The sequence below is a fragment of the Lissotriton vulgaris genome, chromosome 1_1 (assembly GCF_964263255.1).
Source record: "Lissotriton vulgaris chromosome 1_1, aLisVul1.2, whole genome shotgun sequence".
Classification (NCBI taxonomy): domain Eukaryota; kingdom Metazoa; phylum Chordata; class Amphibia; order Caudata; family Salamandridae; genus Lissotriton; species Lissotriton vulgaris.
In genome coordinates this window covers 1,064,095,195-1,064,114,914 of record NC_141685.1, presented here as the reverse complement: position 1 = coordinate 1,064,114,914, position 19,720 = coordinate 1,064,095,195, and positions in this window count along the sequence as shown.

Sequence of the window (19,720 nt, the reverse complement as noted above, 5' to 3'; positions counted from 1 at the left end):
CAAATGTATCCTCTCACACAACATTGTTGTATTATAGTGTAAGGGGACCCTGAATCAGGAACAATTTGCAAACAATACTCCACCAATAGTTATGTCAAACATTGGTTTCTTCTTTAATTTTGGACTTAAGTCTAAAACTACATTCTCACCATTCCCCAAATCATCAATAATTAAGACCCCTTCCTTATCTCATTATTCTCGTCAACTTCTACAAACATTACCAAAATGGCCTTCAAACCCACAAAAGGCGCATTTAGATTTCACAGCTGGACACCACCTATCCCTGGCCATGTGACACTTGTTACCATACCTGAAACAAGAGGAACGCTTATCTCCTCTTTCTGATTTGTTACTGCTTATACCTTTTTAACTAGAATCCTTATAAGTGCGTCTATCACTCTTCTTCCCTTCTACTTTGAGGTTCAATACATTATGAATCGTTTCTTCCTCACTTTTGTTCTTTAAGGCCACTTTGGCGCATCTCTTAGGCATTTCGCCCTTTTTACAACAGCTATAATTTCATTCAGGTGGGCATCTCCACACACCCACTATTGTTCTTGAATCTCTGCATTGTTAGAGTGCATTACCAGTTGATCCTGATAAAATAGTCATGCAATAAATCAAATTTACAAGCAAAGCTAATTTCTTTAAGGTTGCCACATATTCTTCTGGAGATTCTGTTTTACTTTGCTTCCTTTGAAAAAAAGTATGCCTGTCAATGTCTAAACAAACAGTTGGATGATAATGTATTTCTAAATCCTCCCACGCTTCCAAGAAAACATTTGCATTCTCCATCAGCCTTGCTTTTTTTCCATCTGATGTAACCTTCTGCCCCTAAACTGTGTAACAGTATTTTCTTTTTCCTTGAAGATGTGAACCTATCCTCATTTTCCTCTTCTAGCGCTGCTACGTATTTAAAAGAAATAGCTGTTATAATCAGACCATTTCAGTAAAGGTTCACCAGGGCAATAACGAAAAGGTACAGGAGGTACGAGACCACAACTCTGAGAATACACTTTAGGTAAATAAATAGGTTTGCTTAAAATGTTGTCTGATTAATACTACTACTTTGGACTACCCAAGAAATCAATGAAGTCCTCACCCCGCTCTGGACAAAAATTGTTAATGCCTTGCTGTCTCAAGGTATGATCCCCGACTGCCTGAAGCAGCTTAGGTTTCCCCTGTCTTAAAAAAACCTAATGCTGATAGTGCAGACCGTAACAACTTCCTACCTATCTCCAACATCACTACTCTGACCAAACTTCTTGAAAAATGTGTCCAATCTCAACTTTGTGCTCACATTGAAAATTTCCAACTCCTAGACCATCTCCTATCTGGCTTTCGGAGCTGTCACAGCACTGAATCAGCTCTTATTCATGCTTTTGATGACATTCTAAAAATGCTTGACCATAACGAATCCTGCCTCCTGATCCTCCTTGACCACGCCTCTGCATTTGATACTGTAAATCACGACAATCTACCATCTGTTCTGGAACGCAGGATGGGCTTCTCTGGTCTGGTGCTGCAATGGTTCTGGTCCTTCCTCCACCAGAGATAGCATAGAATAAAGGCAAATCACTCCCTATCCCTGCCCTCGCCTGTATCCATGGGTGTTCCACAAGGGTATAACTTATCCCCCATTCTATTCAACCTATTGTTGGAACCACTTGCAAATGCACTAAACTCAATGAACATTCTCTTCCATATGTACGCAGATGACATGCAACTTTACATGAAAATCTCCTATCCTGACAATCTCACTCAACACTACCCTCATGAACACTCAAAACTGTCTAACGGAGAACCACCTCCTACTCAACACTTCCAAAACCAAATTCTTGCTAATTTCTCCTCCAAATCATACCCCCAAGGTAGACCTCTGGTTGAACCATCTCACTATTTTCAACTTCCCTGTCATCATTGATTCAGCCAAATTGCTCGGAATCGCCCTGGACAAACACTTACATTTGAAGAACCACATTAGTATGGTTTGCAAGGGAACGAATCACCAGATGAGACTACTCAGGAATCTCAAACCTTTCCTCCCACTAGCTGACTTCAAGCAGGTTCTTCAAGCGTTGATTCTACCGAGGCTAGATTATGGCAGTGCAACACTATGTGGCCTCCCGAAATATACCTTGGCCCCACTTAAAGCGGTATTGAATGCGGCGGCCAGACTGACCACGGGTACTAAAAGATCTGCACACATCTCCCCTGTCCTAAAATCACTAAATTGGTTGCCTTTTGAAGCAAGAATACAGTTAAAGATCACTTGCATGACTCACAAAGCTCTCCATTTCAAAGCCCCCAAATACCTATGCCAAAAGTTAGAACTATCTGGAGGTGGTAGACCGTCAAGAAGCGCTAACACCTTCCTTCTGAAACTACAGATATTTCGAAAAAAGAGAGCTTGCCAAAGAGCTTTCTCCGGCTCAGCTCCACAGATCTGGAACTCTCTCCCCCCTGAAATTCGCAGTCTCACCTCAACGGTTGCTTTCAAAATTGAAGTAAAACGATTCCTTATGTGCAAGTTCTTACCTTAATGGGGCTCCGATCTTTTGCTTGAAGTTACTGGACTTACTCTGATGTTGTATTTGCACCCTTTGTAATTGTTTCCTGTGTTATGTATTTGACGCCTGCTTAATCTTGACCAACCAAAATTGTGAAGTGCTCTTATATCCCTCTGGATCATGTTTGCGCTATATAAAACGTTATAAATAAATAATACCCGAAACCTGTAAGAAAAACAGAATAAAATACAATGCAAAACTTGCCCAACCACTAAGAACAAAATGTGGAAGAATTAAAAGTGGTATAATGTTCCAATTCAAATATGCCTGTAGCCTAAGAAAACGTGCAGATCAACAGAATACATTTTTAAAGTAAAGTAAATATGACTAACTTAGTGTGTGCGTGTCACCGAAATGCGCACACAAAATGTATTACTGTTTAAAATACCCTCTCTAAAGTGTGCACACCACCGAGTTCGCTTGGCACCATTCATTCCAATTACCATTAGTATTTGTGGTTAAAAACAGGTGTGCGTGTAACCGAAATGCGTGTCTATGCACAAAATCAATTAGCAATTAAAGGTGTGCGCATCACAGAATGCTCATAGATTAACCGAAATGCACGCACATAAATAAGAACAATTCTCGTTCCGTAGGTGTGCGCATTACTGAGTGCGCTCATCCGAGCCTTCCGCTGCGAGACTGACGGATGCTCAATACAATGGAATGGATTCAAGGCTACATAGAGAAACAAAATGGAGTCCTATGCGTGTGTACGCTTACAGGTCACAGCAAGTGTCACCATTCTTGTTCACCAGCTGATTCTCACAGTCACGCTGCTTCCAGCTGACCGTGGGCCTTCCTGATGAGAATAAATACTTACTTAAACAATTTCCGGCTTCCTGATGTTCTTTTTCATTAACTGTGTTACTTCAAATGGCGACGAGGTATGGGATCGAAGAGTCTGAGGAAAGGCCCACATCAGCTGACTTCATTGCGGGTGTAATTCCTTGAAATCTGCGCTTCTTAATTTCTTTTCAGGCAAGTTACTGCGTAATTTTTTTTCACCTCGGGTTAATGGCATACTAATTTCTTCGTTTTTGTATCATGTCATATTTTTTTTCGGAGGCTGATCACGGCAATGGTGATGTTCGCATTTCGGGTTATTGTTGAGGAAAATGATGAGGACTTCTTTTTTAGGCAAGTTTCTATGTTTCTTTTTCGACATTAAATGCTACTCTTTGTTCTAATTGTTGGAATTTTTCTGCTTCAAATTGTCATTCGTCGTAGTATGAGAGACGTCTGTCGAGAGAAGTCCGTTAAGCAGGCGGTTCAACTGTCATTCCATAAAGAGTTCGACCGTCAGTTCCTACGTCAGCGTCAGCTGTGGAGGCAAACACAAGCGACGTGATCGACGCATCATTGCGGTCAAATACGTCATTACGCGGCGTGACTCCATTTTGTTTCATTTATGTAAGTAATTGAAATCAGGTGTTCGTCACGGAAAGAAAAGCATCGGAAGTGAAGAATAAAAAGGTAATTGACAGTATTTGTTATCGCATGAAAAAACAAAAGGCATAAAAGAAGTGAGCTTTGTTTTTACAGGCTTATGTGCAAAATATACATTATAAGTAAAACGTTTTTGTTCAGAAAAAGCAGAGATATTATTTTTCAGCATAAAGAGACATTTCACCAGGGTTTATTCACTGTGAGCTCTGCTTTTGGAAATCTATAAACTTTAGACAAGTAAACGGAGACAACAAGTCTATTTAATTAAAATTAAGTTGGCACTTATGGTGAAGTATTTCACAAGTGAAATCAAACTCAGAAAAGAAGAAGATTCAAGTTTAAGCAGTAGCATGGCCAGTAATTCAAATATTAGTGCCCCTGCAACATTTCTAACTGCTCCAGGCAAACCAGTTATAAAATGGAAAAATTGGTTTCGTGCATTTGAAAATTATTTGGTTGCCATAGACGGTAAGAAATATGAGCCAGAGAGGAAAAAAGCAATTCTGTTTGGCTTCTTAGGTGCCGCAGGCCAGGAAATATCTGACAGTTTACCAGAATACGAAGTACCTTCTGGTCAATTTATTCCCCTTGATGAGTACCAGGAATCCATAAAAAGATTAGAAAAACAATTCGGAGAGGAGCTGAACATAATGATTAGCAGATATTGTTTTGCCAAGCGCAAACAATTAAAGAACGAGACAATTGAAGAATATATTGCGTGTTTACGTGTTTTAGCTACCAAGTGCGAGTTCAACTAAATGGTTGATATATGTATTCGAGACCAGTTTGTTTTTTATTGTTTTGAGAAAAAGATGCGAGAGAGACTGTTAGCTTGTAGCAACCCCACTTTGCAAGAAACTATAGACATTGCAAAGGGTATCGAAAGATCACTTGAAAGTTCAAAAGAACTCTCTGCTGAGAGTAATCCTAAATCAAATGTTTATTTAGTCCATGAAAACAAGAACGTTGTAAAATTCAATGACAAAAGAAGCAATGCAAGCAATTTTTCAGAATCTAAAAATATTATTTGTTTCAGGTGTGGGTCAAGGAATCATAAAGCGGATTTCACAGGATGTCTAGCTCAAGGGAAGAAATGCACTAAATGCTTCAAGGTAGGGCATTTCGCTGGTGTATGCAACAATTTCAGAGCACAAAAGTATTCAAAGGTTAAAATTCATTCTGTAGATGAATTTGATGAAGATATGTTATCAAATATTGTTCTAACATTGGGTGATCAATGTGATTCTATCAAAGGTCCGTTAGTTGTGGCACACATTGGTGAGGTGAAATTAAATATTATGGCAGATACTTGCTCACCAATCACAATAGTTTCAGACAAGAAATACGAAGAATTTTATCCGCATGTAGATCTACTTGCCTCTGATGTCAATCCCAAGGCTTTCGGGGATTTCGACATAAATATGTTAGGGTACTTCCAAGATAATTTGAATATAAAAGGTAGCTCTATTACTACAAAGGTATATGTAGCTGGGCGGGACAAAAACATTGTGGGGTGGAAAGATCTAGCACGCCTGGGAATAATTCTCAAGCCTGGCGCAGATGATCCTATTATATTGGATGAGTCTTGGGTTTATTCAGTATCTTCTGATGATCCTATATCTTCCATGGATAAAATTGAGTCTGTGTTATGTAAATGTGAGTCTCTTTTCGAAGACAGGATTGGATGCGTCAAAGGATTTGAGCACTCCATTAAGCTAAAGAAAGGAGCTATTCCTATCAAACATAAGGTAAGGTCAATCAGTTAGGGAGGATCTACAGAAAGTTCTTGAAAGATTAGTCAATGAAGAGGTAATTGAACAATCTGATTCAGCAGAATGGGTTTCTGCCATTGTTTGATTAAAAAAAAAATTGCGACGTGCGCCTATGTGCCGATTTGAGATCTCTTAATAAGAATATTTTGGTTGATTGTTATCCCTTGCCTAAAATCCAAGAAATTTTGGCAGCAACCAATGGATCAAAATATTTTTCACTTATCGATCTCAAATCGGCTTATCATCAAGTCATGTTGTCCGAAGATTCCAAAGATTATACCACATTCATTACCCCTTTGTGAGCTTACAGATTCAGGAGACTTCCATTTGTGCTTGCTTCTTCAGCCAGCGTTTTTCAAAAGTTGATGGAATGTATTCTTAAAGATGTAAATGGTGTACAGAAATTCCAAGATGACATTCTAATTCATGCCAGTACAGTTAACGAGCATAACAGAATCTTAGATACAATTTTGCACAAAGGTAACGAGAGGGGCATGACAGTTTCTAAACACAAATGTAAGTTCCTTGGAACAGAAATAGAATACCTAGGGCACATCCTCAGTGGTGAAGGTATAAAACCAAAACTTGACTTAGTAAAAGGCATTACTGATACCCCTGAACCCAAGGATAAAGATTCTCTGAGATCCTTTTTGGGACTCAGCGAATATTACTCATGTTTTGTAGAAAATTATTCAGAGGTAGTTGAACCATTACGATTATTACTACGCAAAGGAGAAAAGTATGTATGGTCAGATATTCAAAAAATGTCATTCCCCAATATCAAGAATGCCATTGTCAAGGCTCCTTCCTTCAAACCTTATAACCCAGATGGTACAAACATCATTACAGTCGATGCAAGTTCAGTAGGCATTGGTGCAGTATTCACGCAGAAGATTAATGGTAATGTTCACACTATAGCCTTTATTTCAAGACGTCTTCTTGATGCAGAAATACACTACAGCACAATTGAGAAGGAGGCCCTGGCGTGTGTATGGGCTGTAGAAAAACTAAAAATGTACTTATGGGGGAAAAGGTTTGAACTAATCACTGACCATAAACCATTACCAAGTCAAGTCAAGTCAAAAAAAGTCAAAAAAGGCTTTATTTCGACATATAAAATATCTTAAAAAGCGTACATACAAGTAAAATTCATTTCAAGGCATTTAAAGATAAAAACGTATTTAAGAAAACCCCTTGCATGATCTAAGACTGCAATTTTTACTATTAATATTTAGGGGAAGAATAATTAAATTACCTAAAATAGGCATGGTTTTGAAACAGGCCATATAAGTAAAAGCATAATTAAACAATTTGTCTAAGTCTTTTTGACCGAATCCGCCATGCCCACCCAAGGTACTTCGAGGTGGCGCATGCATAAAAAGTACGAGTGTCTGAAAGAAGAATCCTTAGTGCCACATTACAGTGTCTAGTTCCCAGTGTGCGACACATGGGTTTTAGCCATTTTGACCGTGGGACTTTATAGGCAGGACACTCGAATAAAAAGTGAGGGACAGATTCATGGCGCTGTGGGCAGAAGGGGCACCACGGAGCAGTCTGGTAGGGAATTTTCCAATGACTAGTAAGTTCCATTACGGGGAGAAGACCAATTCTGAATTTGAAATACAGAGATCTTTCCCAAGGGGCTGAGATAATGTCCAAATACAGTTCTCTAATGGGGACATCTTTGGACTCCATAAAATTTCTGGTCGACTTACAAATCACGGTAGAAGAATTCCTTCTATTTGCCACCCAGTTCCAATAAAGCTGTTTTAGCGTTGGTTTGGGCGGGGCTGTCTGTTGGTACCATGCTTCTTCCAGCCCCAGATTGGTGAGTAGTGCTTTGATATCCGTTAGCCACTTTATTTTCGCCCAACCTGTTGATCTTAATATCTCCCGCAGACCATCCGCATAGCTAGAGAGCTCAGGGACTCTCCAGATGCGGGCCCACAGAAGCAAAGGACGTAGCTTTGCTTGATCTTCAATCGCCCGACAGCCCATGTCCAATTGCAGTGGCAAGATGGGGACAGAAGGGCCGAGGGACATCAAGCTTCTCAGGAAGGTGTTCTCGGCTCGAGTAAGATCTTTCAGGTTCGACATTCCCCATAGTTCCGCCCCGTACAGAGCGGCGCTTACTCCTCTGGCCGAGTAAATGTCCAAAACTGCAGCTATAGGTTTAGTTGAGGCTGCTCTCTGCTCTTTCAGCAGGGTCCCGGTTACTCTTTTCAAATTTAGCAGCATTTTGGTCAGATGCTGGTCCCATTTCATAGAATCCACCAGCCGGATACCCAGATAATCGAAGGTCTTGGTCCTATCCAGTGCAACGGAGCCCAATGTTGGTGGAGGGCCATGTTTTTGCGGGGGATTCAAGATGAGATACTTTGTTTTGTCTGTGTTTATACAGAGTCCTCTTTGTTTACAAAAGCCATCAAAGCCAGAGAGAAGCTGTTGTAGGCCCATTGGCGATTTTGACAGAAGCAAAGTATCGTCCGCAAAAAGCAGGGTGGGAATTAAACGACCTGCCAGGCGAGGTGCATCTGCTGGTATCCTTGACAAGTGGTCCACCACCCCATTAACATAGAGCGAAAAGAGTGTAGGGGCAAGAACGCACCCTTGCCGCACGCCTCTATTCACATCTATTCTTGAGGTCTTTTGACCATTCGGACCCCAGCGAATTTGGGCATAGTTGTTTTCGTGGAACTTCATAATCAAGTGGAGCAGATAAGGTGGCAGGCCAAGATCACTAAGAACCTTCCATAAGTTGTTTCAGGGGACCAAATCGAAGGCCGTCCGGAGGTCGATGAAGGCAAGGTATAAAGTGCCCTTCCCAATCGTGACGACCTTCCAGTGAATCATAAGTAGCCTTAACGACTGTTCGATTGTTCCTGTACCAGTTCGGAACCCTGCCTGGAGATCCGAGAGTATCCTGTTTTCATCTGCCCACTGCTGTATTCTGGTTAGGAGGACCTTGCCTGCTACTTTTTGCGAACAATCTATCAGGCTAATCGGCCTGTAGTTCGCTGGGTCTTCTCTTGAGCCTTTTTTGTGCAGAGGGACCACTTCGGCGGCCATCCAGGAGGCGGGCAGAGGAGCACCCGCCATGGCAGCGTTCAATACTGATGAAATTAACATACTCCAATCGCCTAGGTCTGCACGGAGCAGGTCGCCCGGGAGCCCATCGGGACCAGCCGCTTTGCGCGGAACGAGAGATTTTATTGCACCTTCCGCTTCTTTCTTGGTAAACAGACTTTCCTCAAGTCTCTCCTCACCTCGAGAGAACTGTGGTAATGCGAAATCCATCGCTTCAGCTACAGATGCTGTATACAATTTCGAAAAATGTGAGTACCATAGATCCTCAGTTATGTTGCAGGTGATGACTGTATCAAGGGGTCTGTTTTTCTTACGTAATAAGTCCCAGAAACCTTTTGCGTTTTTTCCAACACTGGCGATTCGGAGTTCCTGCCAAAATTCATCTTCCCAGTCTCTCCTTGAACCATTACCGTTCTTAATGGATGGTTATGGCAGAGGAAATGGAAAGTTGTCTGCAAGGTTGGTAAGACTGTTGGCAAGACTGTTGGCAAAGTTGCAAGAATACAACTTTTCTATTCAACATTTCTCTGGCAAGAGTAACGTAAGAGCAGATTTCTTGTAGCGATTGCCTTTAAATGTTACTGAACCCAAAACTGAAGAAAATACTGAATGGGTAGTAGGTTTGCAATGAAACTGAATAGTTGAATATGTTAGAAAATGATCCAGTTCTTCTCAAGGTAAAAGAATATATGTTGAATAAATGGCCACCTATTAGAAATGTATTGGCTGATCTAAAAAACATATGTACAAGTAGCTGATGAACTTTGTATAGAAAAGAGTTTTTGTTGAGGGGTGATCTCTTGATTCCTCCAACAAAAATAAGAAGAGACTTAATTGAAATTGCACACAAAAGCCATATAGGTTCTACAATGACAAAAAGATTACTAAAACAACATTATTGGTGGCCTGGATTGGACCCTGATGTAAATTTGTATATAGATAGTTGTGTAATTTGTCTAAAGTCTGACAAACACTGGAAGCCTCGTGTACAAGAAATGCAATTGGTTCATATTCCAAATTCCTCTTGGAACAAAATAGCTATTGATTTTTCTGGACCGTTCAACACCTTAGAGCCCGATTCTAGATTTTTAATTGTGATAAGGGATTATTACAGGAAATGGATTTACTTCAAATTTGTGTCATCTATAAATTCTAACTGCGTTATAAAATTTTTGGAGACATGCTTTTCCTTAGAAGGACTACCAAAAATGTTAGTATCAGACAATGGCAAACAACTTGTTTCAGAGAAGATGGTCACATTTTTAAGTCAAAAAGGAATCTAGCAAGAGAAATCACCTTTTATTCACCCAAATCCAACGGCCAAGTGGAAAGTGTCAACCGTTTCCTCAAAGAAAGTGTTCAACTTGCTCTTTCAGACGGTTTTCCTGTTAAAGAGTTCACCCAGTAGAGGGTGGATATGTACAACCTAACAGAAAACAGCATATCTGGATTTTCTCCAATTTTTCTTATGAGAGGGAGACATGGTGACACTACTCTATCCCCAAAATTCAGTAATCTAAATTAAAAAAATGCTAAAGTGGTCGAAATTCAAGACTCACAACTTAATGTCAAGGAAAGGATACTAGAGCACCAATTAAAATCTAAGAACTATCATGATAAGATTCACAGGGCCACCTTAAAGGACATTCACAATGATGATTGGGTAATTGTCAAAAAACCATTTGTCAGGTTTAAAGGAGAATCCAAGTACTATGAACCGGCTGAAGTAGTAGAAGAAACTGGAAGCTCGGTTTGTTTGTCTAAGTTAGGATGGAGGAGCAAAAGCGACGTCATCAAACTCAAAAGTGGTCAGAAGGATTTGATGCTTGAGGCATACAAAGAAAGTGCGGATTCAGGACACAATGACATTTGGTTTGATTTTAATGAAAAAGAAAGTGGCGGGGTAGCATCCAAGGACTGTGCTCAAGTGGAGAGCCTAATACCTCTGCTGCCGCCAATAATAGGTTACAAGCAATGCCAGCACATCAATATTTGGAAAAAATGGGTGAGGATGTTGAACAATGTTTATCGTACACTGCAGTTCAAGATGCTCATGTTCCAAGTGTTGAGAACTCAAATCATAAAGTTTCTGAAAGCAATGATTCCCAGCACTCTAACTTGAGAGGCGGATCGTATACCATGTCTGAAAGGTTATCGCGTTTTCCAAATGTATATAGTGACTACATTGTATATTAATATTTTCTTCAAATACAAAAGGGAGATGTTGTATATTCTTGTAGTTATCTTGTTGTAGTTATTAGCATGTCTCTTGTGATTGGTTGAATGACTCTTATGTCATACTTTTTGACCTGCGTCACCGCGAGTGTCACCATTCTTGTTCACCAGCTGATTCTCACAGTCACGCTGCTTCAAACTGATCGTGGGTCTTCTTGATGAGAATAAATACTTACTTAAACGATTTCCAGCTTCCTGATGTTCTTCTTCATTAACTGTGCTACTTCAGGATTCAAGGCTGCTTAGAGAAACAAAATGGAGTCCTGTGCGTGTGTACGCTTCCAGGTCATCAAGGTAGCACGCACGCCGACGCCCTCAACACTGGCTGGGACTCTACCAATTGGTGGCAAAGCAACCCAAGACAGGCTGGCTCGTGCACCTCTTCACGCTGTGATTCTCATGCAGCCGCGATGCTGACACAGCTAGCCGTCTCCCAAATCCTCACCAACTGGTAACTTGAGGCGCCACCAGGATCACAATACTGGCTAATAACTCTGTAACCACCAACTCTTCTCCTCTGCTTGCTCCCCTCGCTGGACAGGAACCAACGCCAACCGAGTTGGTGCACAGAAGTATACTGGAACTGGAACAGCACGAAGAACACCTCCAGTAACACCAATTCAGCTCGTCGCCAATTGTAAGAATGACTGTGGACACAGCAGAACAGTGAAAGTAAAGTACTTTATTGGAGAAGCAGGTACGATGTGCCTCTCTCAGCTGCTGCCTCCTACCGCCATACACACCATTCTCGAACACTCCACTGGAATCTGTGGCCTCCCGTTTACCAGGAGACCGGTAACCAGGATATCATAGTTTTACAGCTTACTATCTTCTGCTGTAGCATAAGTGCTGTTGTGTAGGCCTTCTCTTCACCCCTTCAACTCAACTTTGATTTCTATATCCTGGCGAAAAGAGGAGGAAGGGGAATTGTCCAGTTCACTATTATATAGTTGATATCGGCAGTGTCTTGACTGACATCTCTCTCTATTGGATATGATGGCCGCTTGAAGAGTATTTATCAGAAGAATAAGTGGCTTACCTTCGTAAAGGTTTCTGTTGTGTTCTCTTATCTACCAGCAGATGACCCACCTATCTACTTGTTCCAATCAGTAGTCTGGGATGTTTAATAAGGTTCCAAATTAATTTCTGTTCTGCATTATTGTCAATTTCTCATCTCCACATGTATGGGCATGGAGAAAAGGTTGGGATGCAACGTCAGAATGCCAAGATGGTGCCACAAATGGGTCTGTGATGCCACATCCTATGAGGCACTGGACTAAAGTAGGAGCCATGTGGAACCTGCAGGCTCAGTAGAGCTACTTGAATTTTTTCGGATCCAATCTGGCTCCTGAGGGAAATTTGTGAGGTGAGGAATCTACATGTAGATAGAATATGCACCTAAATATTGTTATCAAAGGTAAGTAACTTATTCTTTAAATTTTTAGACAATATGGAAAGGATTTCATGTCAGTCTGTTGCTTAGGAGAGTTGCTTGTCTGCTCCCTACCCTACAATGGATGTTGTCAGATGTTATGTTTTACTTGTAAAGCGCACTGTTGCCAGCCGGCGTCCTGGCGCTGTATACCGCTGGGGAACCCATCCTGGCTTTCCCTGTGGGATGATCCCTACTGGGAGTCCCCAAGGTGGAGCCAGGCATCCCCGGCATTGATGGGGCCATTGTAGAGATTAGGCAAGCTAATGCCCAGAGTTGCCTGGTTAGAATAGGCACCGAGGCGAGAATTATCGAGTCCGCTGACCCTGGTCCGCGACCCTGCTCCCGGGCTGACTTCTGCCTCCGGGTCTGCTGCCTCTAACCAGTGAGCCACACCACTGTCTTAGTCCAACTGGTTTAATTGAAAGTCCACTACTGCCAGAATGCATAGCTTAGTCAGGGTTACCCAGCATAGGCCCTGCAGGTAGGATCCTACCAGATTTTAAGAATAATGATTGGGTATTTGAATAATTTTAATTTGCATTCATCATATGTTATTTTTTTTCTGATGTAGATATTGTGGAACCCTGGCATGAATCTGGCTCTACTCTGCATAAGTTGAACTCCTCACGGGTTTATTAAATGAAAGCCAAGTCAGTAAATCTTGAAACTCATGGAGTAGGTGAGTTTGTATAATAAAGTGGAGTATTATTGAACTTTGAGGAGATGAGAAACTGCTTAAATGTGGTGATATTTTCTAATAGAGTTGTAAACGTTTACTGAACAATCTTTTAGAAACAAATTCAATTTGATGAATTCCAAAATGTGGTATAACTGCCAACTATCGTCATGTCACCTTTAGCAAGTTCTAGTTTTTCACCCAACAGCACTTTACATATTGGGTTGTTTCCACCCACTTCATATCATGTTTAATGTGAAACACCAATTCCTAGAAGGCAGTATGTTTTTGGCTAAATAGCTTGGCATGACTAAAGGTGTCATGCCTGCCATGGGTCACTTGGCAGCTACAACGTAATTGGTTTTTTTCATTTAATAACTGAATTAAGTCTTTTGTGATCATGAAATAGCTAGGTTACACTGTGTTTTTATGCTTTAAGTCTGAAAAAAACAAAGTTGTTAAATAGATAATCTAAATACTGGCCTTAATAGTGTTCATTTCTTCGGCCCCAGAAGGATGAAAGGCTAATGTGGCCTTACTGAATTTAAATCTATGACCATCAGGCTCCACTGTGACTGCTCAGTGTACAGAAAAGCACGTAAACTTAATTGAAGTGAGTGTATAAACAGTTTTAACACTGCTATGCTTAACCAGAGTTAAAACAGTTATTAGAACAAAGCCATAAGCAGATTTGCGGCTGTGAGTAAGCTTTTCTTAACAAGAATTATAAGCAATTAAGAATAGAACCACCAGACTTAAAACAATTATGAATAAAACTATAAGCTGCAAATCATAAGACAAGCATGGAAAGGAGATACTTATCTGTGTGGTGCTGCACTTAAAAGAGGCAGATTGTACTGTGTTCATGCCTATTATGGCCAGCTCTTTTCTGTTCTAGAACAATTCTTATTGTCATGTAATACTTCAAAGTGGCTGTGTGGAGTTGCATTAAAGGAATAATACATAATGGTAGCCTCTAGTCTTGTAATGAAATTCCCACCTCAGTTCCTAACTCCTCAGGATTACCTGCTAAATCGGGATGTGCCCTCCTGAGGTTTCTGTAGAAAGTCCTGATATTGACACCTGGTTTCCTTGGAAAGATATGAGCTAATATTACCAGAGGACTGCAGGTCACCACGCCACCTTGTTCCCAGCTCGTAGCTTTCAATCAATAGATCAGTGGATTCTGGGAGTTGTAGTGTTCTCTGATTTTAAATGAATTGGGCTAACACATATTAAAGCAATGAATGGGGAAGGAAAGCCTAGTACTTAAAGATCTCGGTATTGCCTGTTCCTAAAGAGATGTCAATGAAATCCAAGCATTTATTCATAGAGTTTTTAGAATTGATATTAGCTCATTTTGGGGCCTTTTCACAAATCTCTTACCATGAAAGTCGGAAATATATGCACATACGTTTATTCCTGCATTTTGTGTAAATGTCTGTATTTTGCCGCTGACCGCGTGACCCGCAGGGGAGCATGGGCGGGGCAGCGCTTTAGTCCCACCCAGCTAGCGTGAGCCTACCTATCAGGTGCCCCTCCCCGCGTCCACCTCTCATTGGCCAAAGGGGAGGGCTCACCAAGGGGGAGAGGGGCGCCTCCCTATTTAGCCTGCACCAGCCACAGCTCGGCCTCTCTCCTTCCTGATTCTCCCACGGCGCTGCTCTGTTGTTCCGGTCGTCTCGCGTCATCTGGCGTCGTTCTACGCGAGGTATGTGCTGCCATCTTGCCTCGTCCCGGCCTCGTCCCTGGGCATGACCAGGTTCTATGGGGCCCAGTGGTATCGGCCACGGGGGGGTTAGTGGTGGCGGGGCAATGAGCAGGGCGAACGGTCGCTGTGTGTGTGGGGAGAGAGCGAATTAGCAGCGCCGCACGGGCCGTGGCTAAAGTTTTAAAAAATCATTTTGTGTGGGTTGGGTTAGTCCCTCCAGGCCACGTGGGAAACAGCGGGGTACACAAGTCCATTGAGGTAGTTGAGGTGTCCAGCCGCATATAGAGAGTGCTGCGCTCCGCGGGGATTGAAAAACGATCCACTTGCTTAAAATGTAACGAGGTGCTGATACCTCGACTTAAATTGGAAAATGCTACTGACGTGCATTTGTTTGCTCTGATGTTCTACGCGCGCCTCGCAACCAAACTCATTTAACATAATAGATGGTAAACGTATCTGAGGGGTATACACCCAGGAGCTAGATTTAAAATGTCGTGTGCTTGCTTGCCTGTTAAGTGCACGCACACTTAAAACATATCGCGCTTATTGATGGTTGCACGCGCAGGTATTCGGAAGAACGTTAAAATGCCGTTCGCATCACGTTACTGTGTGACCCAGAACCTCGGATTTCCGGGGTCTGGGACGGCTCCTACTACCTTCACTTCACTTAAGCACCGGTACGAGTTAAGCCAGCGTCAGTGGGACGCAGTGAGAGGGCTGGAGGTAAAGACAGTCTGCCTTCTGCCCAGCCTCTTATCTGTAAGGCCCAACTCTCCAGCGAAGCTGGGAGCGCTTGCCCCCGAGACCTGTCTGCCGGTCGCGGGTCCCAGGCTCGGCTCCGCTCTAGGTCCGTATTGCCAGCTCCGGATCGGTGCCTTGCGGTGCACTATGTGGTTTGTGCCTGGGTAAGATGGCGACCATGTGCGGAGGCCAACCCCCCCTCTTTGGGAGTTTTGAGCTAAAATGGCTATTGCCACAGTCCCGCGCTTTGGGCAGCCCGTGCCTTCGTGTCCGGGCAGGCAGGGTAGTCTCGAGGGCCGACTCAACCATCGGTGATCAAGAATGCCGCCCGGGATGGCAGAAGCGCATTGTTCGCGGTCACCTTGGGACAGCCCCCGTTTCCTGGGAACGATCCAAAGTGCATAACTCGCTCTCTAGAATTTTTAGGAGTGAGATCTAGTTAGCATATCTGATGACATTGCAGGAGGTGACATCATACAAACGTTGTTAATGACGAGAAACATCTCAGAAGAAACAATGCATTAATGCTAAATTCATTAACATCGTTGCGACTGAAGGAATTTGTAGGATAGCTTTGATGCGGTGGGTTTGCTTCATTAAGCCTCTACAGTTCCGGGGGCATCTCTGAACACGACAGAAACATTAATAGAGTTGAATTTAAAGCCCTAGTGAGCAATGGGGATGAGCCACGCTACAAAACGTGTGAGTATGTCACACAAGATTGAAAGCGAATTCCACACATTAGTATTCGCGTGCAATATAGTTTTATCAGTAAAACGGTCTGTCAGCAGAAATGTAGTGACCATTTCAATGGAAGATGTGCCTTATCTAAATGACAACGTGCTACCACACGATGCTTTCATAAACACAAACATCATGTTGATTAAAGCTAGTTGGATCGCGAAAGTTTGACGTACTACAAGTGCGTCGTGGTCCTAAAAGTTTGAGAACTACTGCTTTAGTCTATTATTTAGAGCACGAGAGTCGGCAGCTGTGTGTGTTAGGATACTTTTCTTTGGCTAAAAAATATCGATACATCTTAATTAAAAGTAAACGTTAGCTACCCCTTGAATATCGTGGGATTGGTGGCGGGCACACAGAGGAACCACGAAGTGCCCAGTGGCACAGGGTAAATTACAGAGAATTCGTGCTAGATTTGGCCACAATTAACAGTCCTCAGTGGGAATTATTTTTCGATGGTTGGCTGACTTCAGAACACTCAATCAGGTATTCAGTTACCAGAGGCTCGAAGACTGTTACTGCTGGGCCCCCAAAACACCAACTGGCACTACATCAGACTCTGCAAATGCCCGCAGCTACGTGCTTCGGACCTGCCCGCCAAAACCTCACGAACTGTGCACGGTAATGACGCCTACACACGTTCATTAACACCAGCATTATCACGGATGGATGATTTGACAGGCTGTGCGTGCATGTTCTGTAATTAGCAAGATAGGGAGTTAGGATTGCGAACACCTGCTGGCAGAGTCCCTTGTGCAGCGCACTTTCAGGCAAACGGAAGGGGAGTGAGATGCGGGTTAAAAGCCGACGCAATAGAGTGGTTTAACAATTCTCAGCATGGAGGGAGTGGTCGCATGAGTTCGCAGTGTTGTACCCCCTCTAGAAAATCGGTGCTTCGCATAGAATGCAGCTCGACTGGTATTGCGCTGCTTCTGTCCAGTCAAACAGATATACAACACAACACTGTTGCATTCCACCTATACCAAGCCGGGACTATTGGCTTAATCAATGGTTGTAAGTTGCATAAGTTAATTGTACAACAACTATCACTCCGTTAGATATAACATTGGAAACACAATGTATTACAGCGCCGTTTACGACCTGTCATGATACAAACCGCTGCAGCCTTGTAACTTGAGTAATTCGGTGTTGTCTTTCAGGTCACGCTCGGGGACACTTTGGAAGGGACTGGCAGCCGCGGTACGATTAACAGAGTATTTCAACAGGTAATTACAGTGATGCGGGTTCCACGGAAGGGAGTGGGTTGTAAGTCATGTAGTTGGCAATAGCGTAGCCCAGCAAATTGGAGTTGCCAGTAGGCTCGGCAAGGAGTAGCGCAACCTCACGTATTTTCTCATCTGTAGGAACCCGCAAGGGTAGAAGCCACCGTCATGGACACTCGCGGCGCCGCGCTACCGCAAGAAGGGCTGTGGGCAGAATTTTTGGCCTTGGCAGAGGCAAAGGGGCCAGCGTGGGCCCAGGGCTTCATCAAAGCGCGAAGGCAAGAGGACGCATGGCGAACCAGTGCCCCCAACCCTGAGGACGCGGCGGGTCCTTCAGGTGAAGCGACGCAAAGGTCTACCCGGAAGCGAAAGAACACACGCAAGGAATTCCCGGCCGAGCCGTCACAAAAGGAGCCCGACCGACGCCACCGCCCCCTGCGGCGAGACCGACCGAACTGACCGTGGCACCTACCGTGGTGCATGAGATGGCCGCGGGCCTAACAGACTTGGCCCAAATGGGTAAGGCCATGGACGAAATGTTGGGTTTAATGGCACTCTTCCAAAAGCGTTTAGATGATGTTGCGGCGCTGCTGAAAGGTATGGCACCCCCCGCTCCGGCAACCTTTGATTCAGTGCTGCAAGTGTGGGCTCAGCAAGGAACTCCTACTGCAGGGTCGCACGGTCCCGGGCCTTCATTAGCTGACTTGCAGGTTCCCCCTAGGCGCAGTGCCAGCACCAGCTGCGCCACCTGCCAACCTGGCAACTCTCAGGATGTCGCCCAGGCATCTGCTATGGGGTCGGCGACCGCTCCGGTTAGTACGGGAGGGGGGCTGCAGCAATCACAGCCAGCGGCACGGGCGGTTCAGCGGGATTAGCACGGCCTGGCCCGGTGGGGGCCGCCCCAGCGCAGGTTGAAACAGGACAATCGGCCGCTGTGGGGCCATCCAAGCCTAATGTTACACAGGCTCCATTGGCATCCAGCCGTTGCTCCCTGGCACGGCAGGTACCACAGGCTGCCAAGGAAGGGATATGGAGGAGGGAGTACATTGATATTTTAACACTGTTGATGCATGACAACGCGGGTGCAGACACTAGGAGGATGGGGGAAAAGATGATGATAAAAAAGTTAGGTACCAGCGTTGGCCAGAAAAGACCATTGAGAATTGGACTGAGGCTTTTAACATCTTAGCGGCAGTGATTGTGCAGAAGGACCCAGCTCAGAGTGAGGCATTGATGGAATACACCAACACCATCCAGCAGGGAGCAAGGGAGTCCGGGGGGATGGGTTGGTTCTGGTATGATCCGGATTGTAGGAAAACAATGGCTAACTGTCCTGAATTAGGGTGGGACCATAAAGATATCCTGCTCTGAATCGAACACATGTGCAGAACAGGTAGCGGACAGAGAGACACATCATACAAGGTACAGGGTGAGTTAGACAGCAAGAAATGTGAACAGTTCCCTAGGCGCCCCTTTAAGCAGCCCTTTCGTGGGGGTTGGGGGAGGGGCCAGGGGTCCGGACCTAGACGTTTCAACTCTGGAACGTGCAGACTGTTTAATGGGGGAACATGCACCTGGGGTACAGCATGTAAGTTTGCCCACAACTGAAGCAAATGTGGTGCCCAGCACGCAGCCATCGCTTGTATCAACAGCCAGAACCCCCCCCCCTCCCAGACACAGAGACCAGATGGAGCACGCCAGTAGGGCAGTGGGTGGTAAGGGCCCTTTCCCCATCGTGTTGCAGAATTTTCTTCCTTTAGTCAGATTGTACCCGTTTTTGAAAGAACAAGCGTTGTTGGCTGAGGGTTTTGTGGATGGCTTCAGAATACCTTACAAAGGGCCACTGGGTTGCAGGGACGCTTTGAACCTTAAATCAGCCAGGGAACTACCCCAGATTGTTAGCGATAAGATTAAGAAGGAGGTTGACCTGGGGAGGGTGGCTGGCCCATTTCCGTCCCCCCCTTAGAGAATTTTTTAGTTTCACCACTGGGAGTTGTGCCAAAAAAGCAGCCTGGGGCATACCGCCTGATTCACCATCTATCTTACCCGGAGGGCAATTCTGTCAACCATTGGCTGGAGG